A 22048-nucleotide genomic window follows, 5' to 3' on the forward strand; every position below is an offset into this window, starting at 1 on the left:
AACATGTGATCTTGGATGCACTTGTCTCAATACTGAGAGCACATTTTCTTGAAGCATTACCTAATTTATGTGGGACAAGTGAACTTGACCCTAGATTAACTCTGAGTCACTGTATTCCATACTACATGTCACTGATCTGGAGAGATGGAAGTCCTCTATCTCAACCCAGGGCCAGGATAAGGGCTGCTGCATGGCAGCCTCTCTGAACTACTTCTGCTGGAGCCATGTGTTTTGTGTCATAGATGGTCATGCTCCCCTACACAATGGCTCCTCCTGCGGCTCCCCCACCCAAATGTGGTGTGTTTGATATCTCACATTTGGCCATTTCCACCATAGCTGATTTTCACCTTCTTTGGAAATGTTTCTGTAAGAACTTGGATTCATAGCTCAAATACAAATAATGTTCTGTGATCAGGGTGTTTCACGTCATTAAAAACGTACTAGTGCTGTTGAAAACAAAACTTGAAAGATGTTTAAATAATTGGTATTGTTTTAATTACTTTCATGTCCACGTGGAACTGCAATTCAGCCTTTTGTTTATCTGAGTTATAAAAATGTCAACGTGCATCACAAAACACAACAAAATTGTTTGTGCACCTGTGAAGATGAACGTCAATTCTGATTTTTTTTTATTCTTGTGTGTTCTGTCTGAAAAAATAATGAATCAGGCATCTCCTGGGCCACTTCACTGGCATTAATCTGGGTGATCATAGAGGATGCATGGTGCACACATCTGCCTGAATATATAAAAAGCTGCATGCTGAGATTTTCTTTCTTTGTTTCTTTCTTTCTTTCCTTTCAGTCCAGAAGATCCCAGTGAGGGATGGGAAAATGCCCATAGTGATCCTTGGAGACCGTTGTTACTCTGGCTCATGAAGCCTCAGGCTGGGAGCCTACATGTCAGAAAGGGACGCTTCAACAACTGATTCAGCAGGTACCAAATGACCATTGAATGCATCTTTGGCCAATGTTAAAATGTTTTTATGCTATATTTTGTCTAGTTAGACCTCAGTACAAATAGGGAGGTTGTTAAGTCTCCATCACTGGAGGTTTTTAAGAGCAGGTTAGACAAACACTGGTCAGGGGTGGTATAGATGGTGCTTGGTCCTGTCATGAGTGCAGGGGACTGGACTTGATGACCTCTCGATGTCACTTCCAGTTCTATGATTCTGTGATTAAAAAAAAATTCCCATGGTCATTGTGGCCTGCTTTGCTCTGCATATTATTTGTGGAGGAAAGCTCTCACATTGGTGAGCCACTGAAACTGAGGAGCCAGCTGCTGATTTTGAGCAGCCAAAGACAAGGGTAATACAGAAGCACAAAAGGAGGCTATCTAAATCATGGAGGCTTTAAAAGAGCATTGTGTTTATTTGACACCATATGTAACCCCTTTAGTGCTTGCTTCCTCTGTGTCAATTGTGTTCAGCAAATATTCCAACCTATAGCCACATTGTTTCAAAGCTGGCACTGACAGTTGTGTATATGTCACTAATAAAGACTCAGTTCATTTCAAACACTCAAGTTTATTAACAGGAAAAACAAATTTTTGGTCACGGGGTTATAAAAATGAGGAACAGTCTCGTAGTTAGGGCTCTCATAGCAGTGTGAAACTCCAGCTTTAATTGGCAAACTAGTTATTTTGAGTGGAGAGCACAGGGTACTATGGAAGACTGGGAACACTGGAATGGGATAGGGAAGTTTGGGAGAGCATTGCCATAATTCTGTAGTGGCTGCTAGAGAAGTTAATGGGTAACCATTTAACCAGCTGCCAGGTAAACATCATCGGCTCCATTTAAACACCCCTCCACCCATCTCCATTTAATCAGTTAACCGGTTAAAGTTAATGTTTAACTGGTTAACTAATTTAAAGGGATTTTACATCCTTAATGGTTTCTGGGGCAGTCATGCATGGAGGTTCTCAGACTGCAGAGTAAAGAGAGATCTAATCTCTGTCTTCCCCCTCCAGGAGATCACCTTTTTCTGCTCCCATGTCCTTTCCAGACCCAGTCTTGCATTAATTGTCTCCCTTCACACTCTGTTTTGCTTTGTGCTGCTTCTGTTCACTGCAGCACATTGCAAAACATATTCTTTGCAGCTCCAACTCCAAACAGTTTCATGGCTGAACAGTATCAGTCTGAGCTGCCAGCTTCTGCATAGCATTCACCACTCACTTTCCCTCAGTAAGGGCAGCTCTCATTTTGCCGTCCCTGCACAACTATGCTGGAGTGAGCTCCGCAGGCAATTCCAGGAAAGTGGCTTTGTGCATCCAAATGTTTGGTGGCCTCTGCTCTTCATACCATACATGGATACATGTCACCTCGGAACAGGATGCAAAGATAAAATTTATTGATACCTTAAATGATTGCTTCTTGGAGCAGCTGGTTCTGGAACCCATACAGGGAGTGGCAATTCTTGATTTAGTCCATAATGGACCACAGGATCTGGTCTAAGAGGTAAATATAACTGGACCTCTTGGAAATAGTGGCCATAATGTAATAAAATTTAACATCCTTGTGGTGGGAAAAACACCTCAGCAGCCCAAAACTGTAGCATTTAATTTCAGAAAGGAGAGCTACACAAAAATGAGGAGGTTAGTTAAACAGAAATTAAAAGCTACAGTGACAAAAGTAAAATCTCCGCACACTGCAGGGGAACTTTTCAAATACACCATAATAGAAGCCCAACTTAAATGTATACCCCAAATTAAAAAACACAGTAAGAGAACCAAAAAGTGACATCATGGCTTAACAACCAAGTAAAAGAAGCAGTGAGAGATAAGAAGACATCTTTTAAAAAGTGGAAGCCAAATCCTAGTGAGGGAAATAGAAAAGAGCATAAATTCTGTCAAATTAAGTGTAAAAATATAATAAGAAAATCCCAAAAAGGGTTTGAAGAGCAGATAGCCAAAAACTAAAAAAGTAATAGCAAAATGTTTTTAAGCACATCAGAAGCAGGAAGCAGAATTTTCATTGTGCATAATTCTCTGAAAACATCCATTCAATGTGCAGAGGCATTAAAAAAAAAACAATGTTAGGTGGTATTAAAAAATTGATAGAGAATAAGACAGAGACTTTCTTATTGCCTCTCTATAAAACCATGGTACGTCCACATCTTGAATACTGTGTACAAATGTGGTTGCCTCATCTCAAAAAAAGATATATTGGTACTTGAAAAGGTTCAGAGAAGGGCAACAAAAATTATTAGGGGTTTGGAACAGGTCTCTCATGATGAAAGATAAAAAGCTTAGAAAAGAGGTGACTAAGGGAGCATATGATAGAGGTGTATAAAATCATGACTGGTATGGAAAAAGTGAATAAGGAAAAGTTATTTACTTGTTTCTGTAACATAAAGACTAGGGGATCTCCAAATGAAATTAATAGGTATCAGGTTTAAAACAAACAAAAGGAAGCTTTTCTTCACCCAGCGCACAGTCAACCTCTGGAACTCCTTGTCAGAGGATGTTGTGAAGACAAGGACTTTAACAGGGTTTTAAAAAGAGCTAGGCAAATTCATGGAGGTTAGGTCCATCAATGGCTATTAGCCAGGATAGGTAAGAATGGTATTCTGAGCCTCTGTTTGTCTAGAAATGGATGACAGGAAAGGGGTCACGTTATGAGTACCTGTTGTGTTCACTCCTTCTGGGGCATCTGGCATTGGCCACGGTTGGCAGACAGGATACTGGGCTAAATGGACCTTTGGTCTGACTCAATATGGCTGTTCTTATGATGTGATCCCACTACTCAGTGATTGTTTCCCAAGACTGATGGTCCACCATGCGAAGTTGTTCCATGAATACCAGCAGAAATCTTGAATTATTTGTTTCTATGGCAGATAGCAGGAGAAGCCTAATTGATTTACTTGTTTCACAGCTCTTGAAATACTGTAATACCAGCCAAGCTGTATTCAGAATGCTCATTAAAAGAATGGACTGCCACTGACCGGCCCATGTTGTTAGGCATAGATGGCAGGCATACAATATACGAGGGCTATTGAAAAATTATACAAAAGGAGGTAAGAAGCAACTTGTTGGGATGGCATAGAATGATGGGATGGAGAAAACTGCATCATAGGATGGTGCTCACTGCCCCGTGGTCCATTCCCAGAGTTCAAAGCAGCAGAAGTTGATGACTTGCATCATGTATTGCTAGCTACCCACAATAACAACTTTGTGTGGCTGCAAGAGCAAAGATTGTGGATGTGCTCAGCTGATATAAGAAGCACTGTGTGGACATGCACAACTGATGTTATTAAAGTAATTTATGAGCATTGATGTAACTTTAGTGGTACTGTATATATAGCATAAGAAGGGAAAAGAGAATGTTTGGTTTGGTAGTAAGGGCACAATACAAGTATACATTTCAAAACTCTAGTCTACATTGGCTTTGTTAGTTATTTATAAGGAATGACTCTTAGTACCACTCAAACACTTTTCTAATATGTCTCTAAAGGTAGAATTTGGGTTATCAAGCATGCAAGTTTCTTAACTCCTTCTGGCTCACTATCACAGCTATGAAATAAAAAATATCCCTACATACCAATTTTCTCATTTAAAAGTTTGCAATAATAATAGAAGCTTTGTGTGGAGAATTAAAATTGGGTTCAAAATAAAGGGCATCAATCACAATGACAGCCAGATGAATTCTATTCACCTCATTTTGACTTGTTTGACTACCTTATTTTTTCATTCAACACTGCTCAGTACAAAAAAAATTAATATACACACTCACTTAGAACTATCACTACTTGTGTCATTAGGTTCCCCTGCTATCTCTTCAGCATCTCCCCTCCTTTTCCTGTTTCTCTGTACTCCCTCTGGTCTGCTTTCTGCATTATATTACAACTTCTTCAAATAAATGCTCTCCCTACCACTCAGTAAAGTTTAAATGGAGGAGCTGTGTAGTGAGGTTTCATAATACCTCTTTTGCATAATTAACTTTATACAATTAATCTTACTAGATTACTACACTATGAACTTTAAAATAATTAGAATCAAGTTACACTTGTCTAATAAATGAGAAAGTGCTTTCCTTGTGTTTATTCATTTATTAATTTTCAATGGCTCTGCCACTGTGGATAAGCAAGTTTCTACTTAGGGAAATTCTTAATTTATACTGTAAGGTGAGTGAAAGAAGTGATGAAATCATGAACTTGTACATTCATCATGAGTACTTACAAAATACAAGACACTAAACAATACCATGAATGTATATGTAGAACATGATCATAAGTATTTCTACATCTACATTATATACACATACTCACTTAGTACATATTGCTGTTTGTGTCTCCACATTTTCAATATTTATTCATGAAAAATGTTTTTCCACCCCTCTTGGGAGTTGTCCATGAAGTCAAGAATAGTCGGTGTACAATAGGATTTGCCCCAAGTAAAGGTTTGTAGTTTGACAATAAAGGAATTCCACAGCACTGGGGTTAAGATTGATTCAGCAAATGAATCTATAAAAAAATTTCTCTTTGGGAGTCGCCAACTATTGTTTGAAGGTTGCACACGAAACATAAAACATAAAAGCATTAATTACTTTGTAACATTTTCTGCATTCACAATTCAACCAACTGGCAAAAAACTTGACTTTGCAGCTAATCACATTTATTCCCTATTTTCCCAACTCTTCTCTCTCTCTCTCTCTCTCTTTATACATGTGTGTGTGTATTCACACACGGACCTTCCTCGTCTGGCCCCCTCGGGGCTTGAGTTGTCCCAAACCATGGAGTTTTCCGGGCAAGGGGAGGTCAAGGCTCCTTACCCAGCTGTAGGCTGTGCTCCCTCCACTTGCCCACCCCCACAATACACACACTATGCCAGCCCTGATTGGGGCTGCATCCCCCACCATGCCCGCCAACTCCGTTGCCTCCAGCTCTGGCAGTAGTTGTACCCCCCACCCCATCCCTGGCCATGGCATTGATCCGGGCTGCACACCCAGATGACTTCAGCCCTGGCTGGGGCTGAGCTCCTTGCCACTAGCCCCAGCCGGCACTGCACTCTTGAACTGCTCCAGCCCTGACTAAGGATGCGCTTCCCACAGCACCAGCCCCAAGTGGGGCTGCATTCCTGGCAACTTGATTTCTCATCAATAGCTATGAATAGGACACATCAAGCCCATTTAATTAGCTTCATTAACAAGGGTCCAACAATTGACAGGTAATATATATATTGGATTCTGTATTTCCACTCCAACGTATCTGATGAAGTGTGTTTTACTCATGAAAGTGCATGAGTCTATAATTTGAAAGAAATAGAGCAGACAGCCCCCCAAAATACTGCTGGATTGTTGTATAATTAGATTCACCAAGCCAGTAACAAGATAACCCAACACGATACTGCAGAAACTAGCCGTAAGACAAACACAGACCCCTTACGCATTCCAGCTCTTGGCTCTCAACCAGATAAATAAGATTTCAATAACCCCTTGCCAGATTTGTTTAACCATACCTAAGGTTTTCACTGGTCCTAGAGGATCAGACACTTAATCCCAGGTCAATATGAATCTTAATTCTTACCCAATAATCACGCTGATGCCAGTCCTTTGGAAACTACAGGTTTAACAATAAAAGAAGGATCAGATAGCATGGATGGAGTAAACTGCTATCTTGCAAAAGTCCCTCTTGAATTACCCAAACAGTCTTTTCTCAGAGGTTACTTGTTAAAAACCTAGTCCAAATAAATGAAGCTGGAAATGAAGTCAAAGGTTAAAAGAGATTTTTAAAGATCTCCATATGCAGGCCCAAATCTTAAAAGGCATACCTCTCACAGCACAGAGAATGTGGCAGCTCCCTAAAGAGCTCTTTGCATTGAATCTGCTCCTTAATTTTCTTTCCCAATTCATATGACAATTTACAAGGAATTAGCAAATAGTAACCTGCCCCCTCTTAGCAGATATATTTCTGATGAAGCCTTTTGCTTTCTTCCCTTATTTATATGCAGGTCCAAAGGGCAGGCATCATTCTCACTCTCTCGGTATGTCTACACTACCCCGCTAGTGCGAACTAGCGGGGTAATGTATGCATACCGAACGTGCAAATGAAGCCCGCGATTTGAATTTCCCGGGCTTTATTTGCATAAGTCGGCCGGCGCCATTTTTAAATGCCGGCTTGTTCGAACCCCGTGCCGCGCGGCTACACGCGGCACGGGCTAGATAGTTCGGACTAGCAAGCCATTCTGAACTATCTAGCCCGTGCCGCGTGGCTACACGCGGCACGGGGTTCGAACAAGCCGGCATTTAAAAATGGCGCCGGCCGACTTATGCAAATAAAGCCCGGGAAATTCAAATCGCGGGCTTCATTTGCATGTTTGGTATGCATACATTATCCCGCTAGTTCGCACTAGCGGGGTAGTGTAGACATACCCTCTGTGTGTGCGTATACACACACACACACACACACACACACATATATATAAAATTTTCCTGCAGGACCACAGAGTGACGTCATCATGTAACTCTGCGTCGCTCTGCCATCCAGCCTGGTCAGGGTCTGAAGGGGAAGTGGCAGCCATGGCCCAGGGATCCCCCTGGCTCCTCAAGAGGTGCCCTGAGCTCCCCACTGGCCCCGCTCTCCGCTGCCAGATGGTCAGGTGACCCTGGTGGAAAGTGGCTCCAGCTCCCCACTCTGCCACCTGCTGCCAGGTTATGGGTCCTGCAACCCAGCCACCTCCTGCCCCAGCTCCCGGCAGCAATCAGGGGCAGAGAGCAGGAGCTGTCACAGCCTCGGCAGCTAGGGAAGTTGACGAGCAGGAAAGTGTGTGGCAGAGGCACTGAGGCCAGAGCAGAGCCTGTCTACCTCTTCCTCCCCAGCCGGGCTGCCCTCACCCATGGCCATAGCTCTGCTCCTGGGCTCCTCCATCTCAGGCCTGCTGCCCACCTCAGCCTTGCTTTCCTGGACGCTGTCACTAGCGCTAAGATGCTCAGCCTCCAGCCTCTCCATAAGGATGGGGGCTTGGCTCCCCCTCTGCACAGGCATTCAGCTGCCATTGTGGGTTGTGGGGAGGGTCGGCAGTTGGGGGAGGGGAGAACAGGGGCTGAGGCAGCCTTGGCCTGACCCTCCCCAGCAGTTGCTTAGGGCTGCTGAGGCCTTGGCCCAGCACTTCCCAGCAACCAGGGGAAGGGGGCCGAGCTGGTTGATGAGCATAGCGAGCACGGGGAACAGCGCCCTAGAATTTACTTAAACTTATAAAATAACCCTTTATAACTTAATCCCAATCACCCCTTGCATAAAGTAATTGCATGTAGCGCTTTCAAACTCTACCTTATCCCCACAACCAAGACACCATTTTGAACATATGCCACCAGTCAGGTGCTAAAGAATAATACTATGCAACTATTATTGGTGATCTATCCAGCCCACAATGGACCACTAACACTCAGTTTGAATGGAAATACACTGGGCTTATACATTTAAATCAGTCTACCTCTTTACCAAAGTTCCTCAAAACAATTATAAACTGCCTATAATATACATGAAAAGAATTGGCGTCTGCTCTAAATCCTGAGCAAAACGTGGTGTGGTATGTTACTCTATATTAGCTTATATACATTATATATTAAAACAAAAATGTTTTCATGTCTTTTGCTTTTCCTAAATTTCTAAGAGCCAGAAACAATAAAGAAGCCATATGGTCTATGCAGCATTGCTCATGAGTAATTTTTGGCAGCTTCAGCCTTGTAAAGTGCTGTGGAAGTTAGATTTTTTTTTAACCTGGCATAAGTTATTTAACATGTGACTCATAGAAACAATAAATCATCAAATCCAACCACCTGTCCTTGTGGGTTTGTTGTCTACAATAGTTTCTATTGCTCTGTGCAGTCTAGGTTTAATAATGCTAGATAATGTGTCCTTCTCCCATCTCCCTTGGAGACTCTTCTGCAAATTAATATATCTTACTGTTAGGAGTTCTTCCTCATATTCTTCCTGCATCTTTCTTTTCTCAGTCTGATTATGTTATTCCTTGTAAGACCAACCATAAGCTGTCTATAGAACATGTGGAGAACACAAGCTATGAATCTGTCATGTGAAATGTGAAATTGTGGAACAACTAACTGAACTTTGATTCATTTAATTCATTTTCTGTACCAAATGACTGTAGGATAGCTAATATGACACAATTTTTTTTTAAAAAGGACTCCAGAGATGATCCTGCCAACTACAGGCCAGTAAGTCTAACTTCAGTACCAGGCAAATTTCTTAAAACTGCAGGCAGTCCCCGACTTACGTGTATCCGACTTATGTCGGATCCGCACTTACAAACAGGGCTTTTCTCGCCCCAGAGCTCACAGGCGGCGGGTCGCCGCCCATGTCCTCCGGGGCAAGGAAAGCTTCTCCCGGTCTCCCAGTGGCTTTGCTGGACCTCCCCAGCAGACCAGGGGGACAGGAGCAAAGCTGCCCAGGCGGCGGGGGTCCCGCTGCCTGGGCGGCTTTGCTCCCGGGCAAACGAGCAAAGCCGCCCAGGTGGCGGCTTTGCTCGGGTGTCCCTGGTCTGCTGGGGGGGGGGGGTCCATCGGCTTTGCTCGGGGGCAAAGGAGGAAAGCCACACGGGCGGCGGGGTCCCTCTGCCTGTGCGGCTTTGCTCGGGTCTCCCTGGTCTGCTGGAGGGGGAGGGGGCGCAGCTAGTGCGCCCCCCCCCCCCGCCCCCAGCAGACCAGGCTTTTGTTGCGGGATGCCTCGGGTAGAGCAGCTAGGGTGCTGCCAGGTTGGTCCTGTGGGAACCTACCGGGCAGCGCCCCAGCTGTTCTGTCCCAGGCTCCAGATTCAGCAGCTGTTGAAACTGATCAGGCTGATTCCAGGAAGCTGGGGGCAGAGCAACTCTGCCTCCGGCTTCCTGTAGTCAGCCCCTGGTCAGTTTCAGTGGCAGCAGCTGAATCTGGAGCCAGTTCCGACTTACATACAAATTCAACTTAAGAACAAACCTATAGTCCCTATCTTGTACGTAACCCGGGGACTGCCTGTATAGTAAGGGGCAGATGAACATAATTTGTTGGTGAAACGTCAACATGGTTTCTGTAAAGAAAAATTATGCCTCATCATATGAACGTATAAATGGATTTATAATTCTAACTTTACAGCCAAGAATGATGTATATACACAAATAGAATATACCCATTCAGGGGATTACAAACTCTTGAATGTTAGGTCACATGCCCCATTTCATATAGAGCACATTTAAGTTATGCATATTTATATTCAAAAACGTATTTCCATAGAAATATGGAGTTGCAACATCATATCTGTAATAAATTGAGTGAAGGTTTATGAACTATAAAAAATAAATGAGTTTTGCACAAGATTAAAGCAGTTATATATACACATGCACAAATTAAAATTTAAAAGGTAATGGAAACAAATTTTATATGCTGGTTCCATATGTTTTTTAGAGCTAATCCAAGCTAAACTACTGGCTAAACTATTCTTAAAAATCTTTGTCCCTTAGAATTAAGATGGAATAGGAATAGCTTTTCTTCTGGTCAGGCATTTGTATTCATTTTCCCAGTATTCAAGCTATAATGGGACAAGGGCTCTTTCATGTACCCTTTAGGGCTGTGAGGGAAGTAAACAAAGTCTTTTGTACACAGACATTCCACAAAGTCTTGACTGGTGTCTACAGGCATATTTTGTTGTAAGAGAAGATACCTATTGTCATAAGCCAGTATTTAACACTTGGTAATGGTTCTCCCCATACTGTGGGTTTATAGTCTTGGCAAACATTTTTATAGCTACAGAGCAAGCATCTAAATATTACCTTACAACACAGGATACAGATATTGTAAGATTAATACACACTCTAACATCTACTTTAATGACACTAACAGGTGAACCAGACTGATTTTCAGCTATGCATTTGTCAATACTTAAGGGGGCACAAGATTTTGGCATGAGCTATCACCTGGTCTTTCAGCATCACAGATTTCACTGATGGACACAAAATAAATATCCAGCCAGACCACCTTAAAGATCTAGCTATGGAGCAGATGGCACTTCATCTGCAAGGAGGCTACGACTTTGGCATTTGACTTTAGGATGACTACAATGACTATTCAAAACACACAAAAATGTATTGTTCTTGATCAGAAGTCATAATTTCTTTCTAAGAAAATGTGTAATGACAAAAACTTCTGAAATGAAATCCTGAAATCAAGTTTATGCCATTGTTTTCCTAATATTATGTTTTATTAAATAGCTTGACTCACCTTCAACATTCTTTGCTTTAATAGGAAAAGATCAGGATAAAAAAATGTATTGGATTAAACAGGTGATTTTTTAAAAATATTTAGTAATTACAAGGCTTGTCAGGAGGGTAATATGCAAGGAAAGCATGCAAACTATGTAAAAGACAAGAAGAACCTATTCATGTTTAAATACAGTGCAAGTAGATTAGGTATATTAGATTAGGTATATTAGTTTGATTTATTTTAAAGTCAGCAATCCAGTATGGTTTGTCATATGAACAAAGAAATGGAGTAAACTTAACATACTACAAATATAACAGAATTTCTAAAGCTGATCACAATTCATTCAGAAAGAACACAACCAATTAATTTAAATATAATAGTAGCTCAAATCTGATTAACTTGTAATTTCATATATGAATAATTACTCACTAACTTATCTCCTAAAAGAAACTCAATATGCAAAATAAGAAATATAGTACTCATGTATAGTATGAGTACATGTACTATTCATCCTACTCATACAAAAAAAAATCATTCAAATGCAGAAATTGTACCAACTTCCCACAAGACACCGTCAATAGCATCTGAAAGTTCAATACCATTTTTAGCAGTGAGAAATTCATCAGGGCTCAGACTGCTGCATCAAAGACACAGACTTTATGCCATTCTTTATGTTTTGGAGAGTTGTTTCTATAGCTGATTATACCTTATAAGGGCACTGGGGTTTTTTTTGTTTGTTTGTTTTGGGTTTTTTCCCTCCAAAAGCCATTTCATTCATTTATCTGTTTCAACCCATCTTTTTACCAGAATGCTATTGGTGGTAGAAATATTCACAACTTATCCACATTAAGTGTAAGGGTAATTAACTACTAGAATAATTTACCAAGAGTGAATTCTCCATGACTGGCAAGTTTTAGAAATCAAGATTGGATATGCTTCAGAGATTAGGTTCTAAGACCTATTTCATACAGGACATCAGGCTAGATATCACTGTGGTCTCTTCTGATTTTGGAATCTATTAATATTTATGAAGAGGCAGCCATCAGTATGTGAACTAGAGTTGGCACCAATTTCCCCTCTTTAAAAACACTACAAATAAAAAACTGAAGTTAGTCATGATACTTCAGTTTGTAAAGAAAAAGTTATTTTTGGTCATTATAAATTTTCCACTATAGTTCATTATAGTTTTTGTCCTCCCTGCATTTAAATCAGGCAGCTGTCTCTTCCACAGTGCCTGGTGCCAGTCACGAGGTCACAGAACACAGGACAGAAAGATGCTAGGCACTTCATTCTGCTGCTCAGCCTCTACCTGGTGCAGAGACTCATATTCTCAACACAAAAGCCACACCCCTTTGAAATTTCAAATTGCTGCTCCAAAGTATGGGATTGCTACTGAGGTTCAAATAAATGGTCAGACATGTACCATTATTCTCAGAAATAGCTGAACTATTTTCATTGACATTTTCTTCCAGAAAAAGAGTTCAGCCAGTGGCACGCACCCAGCATGGAAAATTTCAGCCCAAATGGTTCGAGTTTGGCAAAGTTGTAAGAAACTGAAAACAGAGTCTCATACCAGAAGTGTGGGGCAACCTTAACAACCGACACTGCTACTGACCCTAGTCAGAATCACCAAATAACCAGAGTTTGCCATAGCTTGACACAAACACCCATCTGCTTAGAAGAGGGCATGACTGAAATCACAACGAAAGCTGTCAGTGCATTTGCACAGTAGCTGCCCTAACAGTTGTCTCAACACATTGAGTGTATGGACACCCTCCCCCCACCCACATGACTATCTTTATCTGCACCTCGTCTGTTATTTGCCTTTGTTATCTTTTCAACTGAAATCTTTTTGGATCAGAGACTTATTTTTTTCATATGACTGTGAAGCATTTACCAATAAATATTTAGGCATCTCATAAATATAGTGCATCATTATCCAGTAGCTCCATGACATGAGTACTATCTACAAACACATTTAAATATTGAAAGATGCAGTCCAATAGCTGTATCTGCTCAATCTCCATATTTTTCCATGTCCCAGTTACTGCATTTCACTTGTACAACACATGAACAATTGCCGTGATGACTACAGCTACTCAGAATATTTCGGACATAATGGATTTTGAACAAATATGTAGTTTTGTCAAAGCCAATGAAGTTTTCAATAGTTTCTTCAGAAGATTTCTGAAGTCAAAGGCTTACTGGTCCTGTCAGGCCACTTTTGACCAAAGAGACCCTTAAATCCCAAAATAGAACATTTGGATTCAAGAAATATTAAATCCCCTCCTCCCCCCCCCCTTTTTTTTTGCAAGAATATTTGAAAGATTTTGAGTTGGTTCTAAAGTGGAATCAAAGTCTGGAAAGCTATTGCTAAGCAGAATTGTCAGCCTCCAGCCAGCACTGCCAGTGATATTTTTGTGCACATATGAGCTGCTCATATTTCCACGCAGTATAAAAATGTAACCATTCTTCTTTCATACCACAGACTGAGTTGAGCAGATTTTCAAAGACGTTTTAATGGTTCCCTGGGCACCTTTGCCTCAGCATGTTTTAACTCCATATTTGACATTTACCTGAAGTTTGGGGCTGTTTGTTCTAATAATCTATTTTTACAATAGGATGTTCATCTATTATTACTTTATTATTTAATTAAATGAATGGCGGGCCAAAACTTCCCCTTTGCACATTAGCTTAGCAAACACGCTATGCACAAGAGAAGCCTGTGGATACCAGCATCTTCAGGTCTGCAATGGGTCACATAACTGTTGCATCTCCACTGTCTGGTAAGAGTACTTGCACCAGTAGACACACTCACACTCGAAGGGGGTGTCTACACTACAGAGAAGATTGACCCTCCAGGGGCCCATTTCCTAGCATTCAATTTAGTGGGTCTAGTGTAGACCCTCCCTCCCCAAATTAAATGCTGAGGGCAGCCCTACCAGCATTCTGTACTCCTCATTCTGTGAGAAGTAAGGGAAACTGACAGGAGCATGCACTCCCATTGGCCTCCTGCAGTTTAGACGTTATAGTGGCTCGGCTTAAGGTAAGCCAAATCCAGCTACCCATTTTGCATGACCTGCCTGGTCTAGTGTCAACCAGACCTAAATCTCATCATCACTGAAGTAATCCTATCTATTAACACTGCTCTGAGTTGTACGGAAAGTACAGACTTCCCTAAAGAGGGTCTACAAATCATAGCTGAATAGCCAGACTGCAGCATTTCTACTACTTGTTAGGGTTCCTCTCCACACCAGAAAGTGCTATTTACCCCGAACTATAGTTTTCTGAAATTGTCTTTTAATTTAGAATTGTAAGATACACTTTAATTCAATGAAGGAAACATTCAGCATAAAGCAAAGAGTATGCTTAGAGCTCTCAGACCAAATTCTTTGCTGATATAATTTGAGACAATTCCACTGAAGTTAATGGAGCTCCACCAGTTTACACTAGCAGAGAATTTGGCCTCTTGTTATCTTCATTTTTAATATTTTACCAGTGTAATAATCTGAATCCACAATGTCAGCAAGAGGAAAGTGCTCAATGTCACATTAATTTAATGTGAATAATACCTTTGTTGTAGTAGGATTTTTTTAAATTAATCTTTTCAGTGGAACAATACAGAAACCCTTTTGTGCCATATGCATTTCTTCTTTCATTCAAGATTTTACTTCCATGGTAATATTGTGCCATTGTTAAATTAAAATGGCATATTAAAATTTGACTAAAACACAGAATTAACTGTAGCTGGTATCAAAATGAATTGTAAATAATAAACCAGACACTCAAAGCTCCATAGACATGATTCACTATTGCATTTCTCAGTTTTATGCCATAACAACTCCATTTATCTTTCACTGAAATAATCCAGTGGTGAATCAGGCCCTCGGGCTGTCTTTCACATGTATTCATGTTCTGAAGGATAATATATCTAATACCGGGTGAGCAGAAACAACACATAAGGAAATGTGTTGCATCTGCTGATGTAAAACAGCTTCTTTTGAAGAAGCTTACTGGAGATATGAAATTTTCCTTATATGATCTTGTTAGAGTGGAATTTGAGTTTTTGTGCTAGCTGAGAAGCTTTGATGCTAACAATGAAGGAGATTATTCTATGAATTGTGTTGAATTTTAAAGTTATGACATTGTTCTACTCTAAATTTATCTACAGTTTATCTCTTGTTCTGACAGCTGATTTGGTTGTGACCAATGAAAAGCAAAGACAAGATGACAGATGATCGGGGAAAATAATTTTTCAATCATTTCAACAAATATGGGAAATATAAACTGTTAGGTTCTGTAGGTTTTTCATTTTCTTCAACCAGTTCTCTGATCTGTGCAACAAAAGTGTGATTTTTTTTAAACAAAGGTTATTATCTGATCAAGATGTTTCAGATGGCAGTGCTCAAAATATTTTAGGTAGCCACCAGCTTGAAATAATATATATCTCTTGATCACCCTAAACCATAATAGCTGTGGTGTATTCATGAACAATGGAGCTGACCAAAGGACAATTCCACTTTGTGACAATGTTTTAGGGTTTTTAATTTATTTTTGTTCCACATTGGAATGAAAATAATCTTTCATTGTTATGTGAAAACAGAATTGTGTCAAATTGTCCATTTTTAAATAAGGAAGGGATGGAGGAAGAGAGACAATCACCACAGCCATTTGCCTGTAATGTGAGATATATGGGTTCAAAACCCTTCTGTGTGTTATTCAGGGAATTTTTCATCCCAGATAATTGTGAATTAGTGATAAGCAAGAAAGGTTTTACAGTCATCAATTTTTTCAAATTTCAAAGAAAACCTGTTTAATCAAGATAGATCTGAGACGTTGACATTTTTCTCACACAAGTAAAAGATCTATTAAAGGCATCATCTCCAAAATAGACATGGCCTGATGGCTAGGATATTCATTTGGATGTAAGGACACCTACATTCAAACTCATGGTCTGAATCAGTGCTCTAAATGCCATCCTGAGTCTCTTTCTTGACCCAGACTCAAGTGTTTTGGCTGAGATTTCATCAACATCTGTACAACAATTTTTCAATTTTGGCCAAAATTTAATTTAAAAGAAAATGTTGCAACTTACTCTAGCAACAGAGCACTGTATTTGATTAATAGACTTATATAAGAATACATGTTTAATCGTAGGATAAAACTGATAATCAATTGTGGCTGCAATTGACAGAATTAGACATCTATCTTATTTGCAAGAACATACCGATTCTGCTCTATTTACCCATGATGTACACAGGTACAAACTTAAGGGCTATTTCTAAAGATGTGGCCCATAAAATAAAAAGTCTGCTTGAACAGTGAACTAAGAGTGCATTATGAGGTGACAGGTGTGCCCTGGAAATGTGTGAATACACACACACACGCACACACAGATGTGCACGCACACACACACACATATATCCTGTTAAAGAGAAAAGTTGGTTCTGAAACATTTACAAGAAGTATTTATTCCTTTAGGTTGAAATAATTGTTGGACATAGGATAAAGCTTCCAGGTTTCTTTTCTCTATATAATTTACATCCTCTGCAAATACAAGAAAACTGAAGAGTGAGTCCTGTTTGAGTACTCATGCTGAAGTATATCAGATAAGCCTAACAAAACATTTTACAATAGATGTATGCCTTTCAATAAATCAAAAGAAAAGTGATAGTGGGCAGCAAATCCCCCAAACTTGTAATTTGTTATAACTTTAAAAGTTAACACCTACTGTTTGTTTAAAAAAAAAAGCATTGAGGTTGTCTTTGAACAGATGAACACTCCATCTGAAGTGTCTACTTTAAAGACTGGGGACAGGGGTAGCAACCTTCTTAAGCCTACCTCACTAGAGAAAAACACTTTTCATAGTGTGTGGCTGACATCCAGCTGATACGGTCTTCTGAGTCCCTGAATTCCAACAGGGAGCAGGTCAGATAATATCAGTGCATTCAAGGAACTTTAACTAGCCATCCAAGATAGACCTAAGAGACAGAACCCACTAAAATATATAACTCCACAGCAAAAATGTATAGGAAGGATGCCTCTCTCTCATTCTGTTAATCAGCAAAAACAGGACACACAAGTAAACAAGGCACTGAATTCCAGATTATATTAATTAAATTTGTAATTGATCATGGTTGTGAAATATGACAAAGGAAATATATAGTGTCTACAATTATATATAAATATAATTAAATATGCTGTGTCTACAATTTTATTATAAAGAGTTTTCTATACTTTGGTATTAGTAAATTTAATGTTGCTTGCAACAAAACAGCAGTTATGTCCAAGAACTAATGGTAAGTTTATTAGTACTGTATTTGAGAAGTGTTTTGTTAATTTACAAGTAATTATGTACTGCAAGTGTTATGTAGCAGCATAATTCTTTTTTTTAACTTCAGAAGGAAAATGGTGTAATTATTGGTGTTAGTGATATGTGATATTTTTACAATACCAAAAAAGAAATTATATATATTTTATACAGAACATCCAGAGCTGTATAGCTCAGATCTGAATGCTAATTAAAAGATCTCCAAAGTCTGAGAGAAGTGAGACACAATGTTCCAGCTGGGGCCCATTTAAAAAAACCTCCTCCACTGAGTCAATGTCTCTATAACAGGGTTTCCCAACCTATGGGTCAATGGGTTGCCATTACATTTCAAGAGGGTCACCAAGTATCTTACCAGTGCCTCCCCGTTTTTGAATTGCCTTGGGCCATCAAGTCTTCCTGAATTGTCAAAATAAGTCCCCATCTGGAAAAGGCTGGGAACTGCTGCTCTATAAGAATTCTTTGCAGTTCTACCAAATTAATTTATATTACTTTTAAAGTTTGGATGAACTAGCAGTTTGGACCAGAGTACCAAGGATTACAGATGCACAGTTTTTTTCAGGCAGTCTCTTTATAGCTGAATTAAATGGAAATTATTATTGCACAATTAATCTTTTAGTTGCTCAATAAACCAATGCCAGGAAGTATACTTGTTAGATAAGTCATTTACCAAAATATTTCAGGTCAACAGTTTGCTCAATAAATACTTAATGGCTTATTGAACATTTCATTGTAATCCTATTGATAGTGTGAAAGTGAGATGATGTAAAACCAATGCACAAAATGCTGGATAATTTTAAACCATTAAATTGTGCATTAACCGATCAAATAACGACATAGTTTTATTACTGCATCCCCTCTTTCTCTTCCTCTTTCTATGCCACTTTCCCTTATTGCATCTTGTTTCAAATTACAATTTAAGTTATTCAGATCAAGAACCACACTTAATCCAGTGGGACATGCTGACACATTCAGTGTTGCTAAGATGTCTGCCCACCACCTTTTGCCAAACACACCATTATCAATATCAGCATAAAAAAATCCTAGAAGTGAGGACAATCTTAATTTAAAAAGGGTGGAGGATTATCAGAAATATTTTCAAATAAGTCACAGCATCTTTCAGTAACAGTCCTTTAAAATGGAAGATTTATGCAGTGAAATGTAGGGAGCTAAATGGAAAGCAATATCTTTACCAACAAAGAATGGACAAAGAACAAAAAGATTAGCTTATGTACAGACATGGCCACCAGAGAACTGATGGTACAACATATTGTTGCTTACCAGTTCAAGGGTTCAATAACAGCTGTACTTTCATTTTAGCCATGGCTATGTCTAGACTGCAGGTTTTTTTCAGAAGAAGCTTTTGGAAGAGATCTTCCAAAAAAATCTTCTTCCAAAAGAAAGCGTCTACACAGCAAAAATGCATCGAAAAAGCAATCTGCTTTTTCGAAAGATAGCATCCTTACAGTGTGGATGCTATCCCATATTTAAGCTGTGATTACTATGGATGAAGTGACCACCAGGGCACCTGTGCTTTTTCCTCTTTCCTCTTCTTTCAAAAAAACTCCCTCTTCCCCATCCACACATGCCTATTTCCGAAAGAGCTCTTTCGAAAAAAGACTACTTCTGCATAGAAAGAGGTTTACCAGTGTTGGAAAAAACCCTCTGTTCTTCCAATTTTTTTTTCAAAAGAATGTGATTGCAGTTTGGATGTTAGTGACGTTTTTTTCAGAAAACTGGCTGTTTCTCCAAAAAAAACTCTGCAGTGCAGACATATCCCATGAAAGGGAAACTAAGTTCAAGTAAAATGGGAGGCAGACAGCCTTTAAACACACAAAGTGAATACTGTTCTGCACATTATCAGCTTTATGAAAGCAAGAGGAGAATCTCAAGTTGAAGGATAAAACTTTCAAGGAGGTTAAGTAGTTGCATTGATCCTGATAAAGACAAGAGGAGCTACTTAAGTAAATGGACTAATAAGCTTATAAACAATTGAACACATGATGAGGACAAGATACTTGGGAACATGGGCCAGTGGCCGCCTGGGGAGGCTAGCCCTGGTCCCTCCCCTTGTGCACCCCTTATCTACCCTCCGTACCCATCAGGAGCCCAAACAGCATTGGCTGGGCAGGCATCATGTCCAACCCCAGCTCCCTGTGGGAAATATCCTGGCCTGGGGGAGGGGCCACAATAGGCAGTTTGGGGATGTTCAACTTTCCCTGTCTATAATACCCAGCAACCCACCCTATCCTATCAATACTGATTTAATTTAAAAAGGGTGGAGGCCAGACAGATTCCACTTATATGTCTATCAATACCCGCCCTGAGACACGGAGACCTTGGCATGAGCTGGCAACTAGTCTGCCAAAATCACAGCATCTACTTCAGAAGAGATAAAGTAAATAAATAAAGTAAAACATTGGATAGGAATATACAGTGGAACACTATAAGCTAGGATCTTTTTGTAAAAGAGCTTTCAAAAAAGGCCAGAATTAGAACCAATGCTTGGTCCGTCTGGAAAGGAGTATGCGCGCGCGCACACACTCACACACACGCACATTTTACCTTATGTTTCATGTTAGAGTGAATCCACAGTATCACACCAAAACAGATGAAAGTTTGAAAGTGTCTGTAAATGGGGGATTTTACTTGGTTCTCATGAAAAGCCTTAAAACCACTCAGACTTACTTTTAAATTTCTATGAATCTTTCAGTGTACTTGAGAGGGCTCTTTCATAATGATTGGCAGCGTGGGTCCATGGCCACATTGTATGGCTTCATTCCAGGTGTTTAGAAGCTCCATGAAGTAATCACTGATCTGGTATATCCATATTAACCATGGATGACGTCAAGGCTGCCACCTGAGCAACATATCCTGATATTAAATCCAATTTTGGAGGCTCAGTGTGCAGGGACTTTATCTCTGAGGCAGGCTATATGGCCAAAAAGTTCCAGCTGGCTGTGACAAATAAGGACTTCAATCCTCTCAAGGTCAGTTCTCAATAATACATCCTTGTTACTAATGAAAATGAAACCATCAAAAATCTCCATCGGTCACTGCTTGCAATGCATATGAAATGCCTCCAGTCTCCTACTGTCTTGTTTCAGCAACCAGACTAAGACCCAAAGCACATTCAACTCAATCAGAACAGCTTCAACAGACAAGCAACCATGAAGCCCAGGGCTAATACAGAATAGGGGGAGGCACAGGATAGACTCAAACTTACCCCTCTATAGTCCAAGCCCACAGCCACTCCCCTGGGCTATAGAGGAAGTCAGAAGTAGCATCTGGCCTAACAAACAGTTAATTAAACAGCTTCCACAGACGTGAGGAATACAAGCCCCACATTGCCCAGGGCACATGCAGCACAACTGTGTTTAAACCCTACCAACGCCCTTCTTAAGCCAGGCAGAGAAAGGATTCTAACCCACAACACCATTAAACAAGGTAGGAAGTCTTAATGCCTGGGCTACAAAGCATAGAATTGTCACTACCAACATCATAATAAACTAAATGTGTATCAGCTTCAACAGGCAAACTTAAGGGGTTTCCAGCCTCCATCATCATAGTTATCTGCATAAACCAAGCACATACATGGGCTGCAGCCTTCTCATGCTGCCTTCTCAGGGAGCAGAAAGGAGATTTGACCTAGCAGCTCCAGAGAAACTCTACCACTGGCCTAGAGAGGGAGCCTCACCCCAGTACTAGTTAAAGTGGAGTAGTATCAACAGATAACATTATGGGAGCCCTCATCACTCTGGACAGTGCTTGGTCCTGTCGTTAGGGCAGGGAACTGCATTCGATGACCTCTGAAGGTCCCTTCTAGTTCTTTTAGTCAATGATTCTATGAAAATATGTGAAGTAATATTGTTTTCCAGCAGTATTATTGATGAGAATCTGCTCTCTGTCATTAAAGCTGAGATTTAAGTTAATTAAATCATAGAACAGAGTTGGAGGGTTGATTGAAAAGGAAAATAACTATTTGGTTTATAGAAGTCCTCTGTTGGCAGTTTAGATTCAGCAAACAAGTAGATCTTGATACTTATGTATTAGGTGCACGATAAATCGGGCCAGAACTATGTCATCTGGTTCTCTCTGGCATCTCAATCCAGCCTCCATTTTGCCCACTTAAAATTGATCTGAGACAGCAATCCTCTCGCACACTCTAAAAATCTCTCTAGGATGATCTGCAGCAAACTAAGTTTTATCCTAATCTCTAATTTTCTCCTTGCAACCACTGGCTCTGATTCAGTTCCATACTGACACCCAAGACAGCAGACAACATTCCCTCTAACCTTTTCCATCTATGTGAGGATTTTTTTCTATCCATGTGCAGAATAAATTTTATGTGCACCTCAGCATATTGAAATGTGCACCAACAGTAGAAACAACCTAGTTGTGGGTGCTCTGCTAATCAGTTGGGTGGCATTTGTATGTCTCCTGAGGAGGGTTTTTGCTGGGGTACTGAAAAGGTTATTGCTGTCTAGTCCCTCTAAGCAGACCAGAACAATCACTTCATGTGTGTGTGTAAATGAGGGCA

At 40.1% G+C, this 22048-nt stretch overlaps 1 long non-coding RNA gene across 1 annotated transcript in view; it reads left to right on the forward strand.

The window, feature by feature from the left end:
• The window catches only part of LOC112546772 (uncharacterized), a 203608-nt gene that overhangs the window by 158703 nt on the left and 22857 nt on the right, over positions 1–22048 (forward strand). Inside the window, exon 2 of the long non-coding RNA XR_012905088.1 lies at positions 803–934. This is a non-coding gene — a long non-coding RNA (uncharacterized LOC112546772). The remainder of the gene's footprint in view (positions 1–802; positions 935–22048) is intronic.

Source organism: Pelodiscus sinensis, chromosome 6, assembly GCF_049634645.1.
Source record: "Pelodiscus sinensis isolate JC-2024 chromosome 6, ASM4963464v1, whole genome shotgun sequence".
Classification (NCBI taxonomy): Eukaryota; Metazoa; Chordata; order Testudines; family Trionychidae; genus Pelodiscus; species Pelodiscus sinensis.